Here is a 3,837-nt window from a genome sequence, read left to right as displayed (position 1 = left end):
AAAAAAAAAAAAAAAAAAAAAAAAAAAAAAAAAAAAAAAAAAAAAAAGGGAAAACCGAAATCGTGGCGTTGATTAGCAACAAGCAACGCCCAACAACCTATTGCCCTGTTGAAAATATAGGAATGAAATCTATTGTTGATCATTCGTCTTCAAACCCTTGTAGCATAACACATGAATTTCTATATAGTGCTTAGATATGAGCGTGCTTTGTTGTTTCCTGCCACTATGTTATGATTATGTATGTGCCTCTTTATGTTATTAGGTTGTTATGACGAGGCAGGTTGTCAACCAATCTTTAATAGTGATGAGTTATTTATACACAACCCACGTATTTATCTTAGTTGGTATTGACACGTGACCTCTCTCCTCATGTTTATGGTCTTTTTAGCTTACTATGATGAGACTACTAAAGGAATCCCAACTAGCCTGAAGTAGTGAGAAGTTATTTATTCCAAACCCACGTATATATTTTAGTTGGTTCAGGCACAAGGTCATTTCCCTCATGTTTATGATGTTATGAGGTTACTATGATGAAGTTCTAGAGGGTCGTCGACTAAGTTGTAGTATCCCACATATGTATCTCAGTTGCTTAAGCAAATAAATAGCTAGTTGCACACCTAAACTAGCTAAGCCTAGAAATACGATCTTTATGTTTCAAGATAATTATTATGCAGGAATGTTGGGAGCCGAATGAGTATTAAGTATCAAGAGTCCATGACTTAAATCTTTACAACACTTTGTTCCAGCAAATGAGGCTACTTACGAAGTATTTTTATATTCATCCATGGTACGCTTCTCTAGTATATGATAAGTGCATTTCAAAGCAACAGGGCTATGAGATAGAGATAGACCAGAATCACAGACTATGTCCAAGTTTTTCTCTTTTACTTTTTCCTATGCTTTTGGGCGTTAGGAAAAACCTGTGGTGATTTTTGTTTGTTGTTAGAGGATGAATTTGAGTTATTTGACAAGCTTTTACAAACTTGAAGGCATAGAGTTTCTTTTGAAATCTGTGAGGAGTTGTCTTCAACATTATTACAGTGAATAAAGGGATTTGGTCTTATTTCTGACGATTATTGGGAGTGAGTTCCACGTTGGTTAATTTAGTGGAAGATCTTGAATCTATAAGTGAGGAATACTATCTCCATTGGTTCCATTGGTATGAGGCCTTTTGGGAAAGCTCAAAGCAAAACTATGAGAGCTTATGCTCAAAGTGGACAGTATCATACTATTGTGGAAAGTTGTGATTCCTAACATGGTATTAGAACCATGCCCTAAACTTAACTATGTTAATGGAATCCCGAATATCGAACAAAGAATTGTGAGCCTCGAAAGTGTAGTCAAAAGTGACTAAAGTGTCGAACAAAGGGTGTACTTTGTTCGAGGGCTCCAGAGAAAGGAGTCGAGCCTCGATTAAGGGGAGGCTATTTGAGAGCTCCATAAGCCTCAGGGGAGGCTTATAGTGGACTTTTATTTGAGGGGAGGATGGTTGAGGATTATTGAGAGTGAGTCCCACATTGATTAATTTAGTGGAAGATCATGGGTTTATAAGTGAGGAATACTATCTCCATTGGAGGTTTTTTGGGGAAGCCCAAAGCAAAGCCATGAGAACTTATGCTCATAGTGGACAATATCATACCATTGTGGAGAGTCGTGATTCCTAACCGTTATCTTATATTATAGGCACATTCTTACTACAATTTGGGTAAAAATTATCGTTCTCTCACAAAAATGCAAGAACACATGTAGGTTCTTCAAAATTTTACTCTTTTTATACTCAATTTCTTTCATTTAGCTAATCATGATGAAAAAAATATGCACTTTAGTTTGTTGAGCTAGTTTACAATCATAGATAAGAATTTTCGATATAGCTAAATCAGATCGGTTACAAATTAATTCTTAGTCTGATGCTAATTATGGTATATTCGTCCGCAACGAACGTGCCAAACTATTTGAGAAACAACTCTTCAACGGACTTGCCAAATCACTAAAAAAAACCTGTTTGGAGTGATGACATGAGTTGGATTGAGTTGAGTTAAAAAACCCTCGATTCCTTCCTCTCTCTCTCTTGATTTACCTTAAATTTTCGGCAGGTAGAATCATTATCATTAAAGTTTCTATTGGATAGAAGCCTCAATAGACCAAAATCTACCGATCCATTCGCTTCGTATTATGTAGTCACAACCTTGATGCGCTTCGTATTATGTAGTCACAACCTTGATGAAGGAGGAATCGTCTTTGGAATCCATTCAGGTAAGTCTATTTCCAAATTCCATTTTTATGGAAATCCCATCAATTTTGTTACAATCAAGTTGAATTGGGTTAGAAAAATAAATATAAAAATAAGGTACGTATTTTAGAAAATCATGTCACAATCCATTGCCGGAAAAAAAATGGTTAGTCGATGAAATATAACGTTATAATAAATAGTTATAATAAACATATATTTTATTTACATAAAGTATGTTATTAAATTATAGTATCTAATGAATGGTATCTTTACGTTTAGTAAGCATATTTATATTCAAAGAAACATTAAATCTAAATGAAAAAATTAAAAAAATTATTAAATACTTCATAGGAACCTAGGTCTAAATTCTAAATGAATTATTTAGACTAATTATAAATATTAACCTAACGAAATTTAATATAGATAAATTAAATAGAATTCTAAGTTATGATGGTAGGACTCCTTAGGTAAAATTAAATTTTAAGAAGTGGCGTTAAGCTAGCATCAAGGTAGTAGTGACTTTGGACTACACCAATCAAGTAAGTGCCTCCACTACCCGTTTGGTTGGAATAATTGTTTTATGTATGATGACACGTGCCTTATGGCTGTTTCATGTGTCATATGTCTTGTTATGCTATGCAACACTATGTTATGTTAAGCTATGCTGTGTGACATGCCATGTTATGCTATGCTACACTATGTTATGTTAAACTACACTGTGTGATATTATGATACGTCATGATATGCTATGATATGCTAAGATATGTCATGATATGCTATGTTATGTTAAGCTACACTGTGTGATGTTTTGAGTTTTCTTCAATGGTAGACAAAGTTGGGGGAATGGGATAGGGGCAATTTCGAGGCTTCCTTCCTTCACCAAACCTCTAGGCAATCCTCCTTAGAACACGTAGGAACAAGTTTGAGAAGGAAAGGTGAACTATGGCTTTCAAATTTAAAGTAAATCTGAGAACACTATACCTAAAATCTAAACGCTCGTAACTCTCGATTGAACTCGTTTCTTGTTCCTTTTAGTTGCCAAACTCCATAATTTATAGAGGAATGATTCACCGCCATTGAAACGTCTAGAATCATCACAATTCCATAATCCACTGCCATTGAAACGTCTAGAATCATCACAATTCCATTCTTGAGTTTTTTGGATCACTCATTGAAATTATTTGCTTCGACCAGGGTCTTATAGACCTCGATTTTGAATACTAGCCGTTAGATGTGATGATCTGTGAGTGTTCTAGATCATATCCAATTTTGGAGGAGATCCAACGGCTGAGATTTGAGTTTCGAAGAATTTTGTGTAGATGGTCACATTTTGAACAGAGTGGCACTTTTTGTGATTATCCATTCTTTCAGGAGTACTTTGGTAATTTTCCATTTTTATTATTTAACTATTATTTTTCTTGAAAAATTTAGAATTTTCTCAAAAATTATCTACCTCCTCTTGACCAATTTTCACTTTTTGAGTATCTTGAAAATCTTACTCAATAAAATGTTAAAAATCGAGGAAGTTTAATAAAAATTGAAAAATTCCATTTTCTCATTTTCTTTTCCAATTTTTTTTTTTTTTTTTTTTTTTTTTTTTTTTTTTT

This window comes from Cucurbita moschata, unplaced genomic scaffold (genome assembly GCF_002738365.1).
Source record: "Cucurbita moschata cultivar Rifu unplaced genomic scaffold, Cmos_1.0 Cmo_Scf00073, whole genome shotgun sequence".
NCBI lineage: Eukaryota > Viridiplantae > Streptophyta > Magnoliopsida > Cucurbitales > Cucurbitaceae > Cucurbita > Cucurbita moschata.
Note: the sequence above shows the minus strand (reverse complement) of the source record.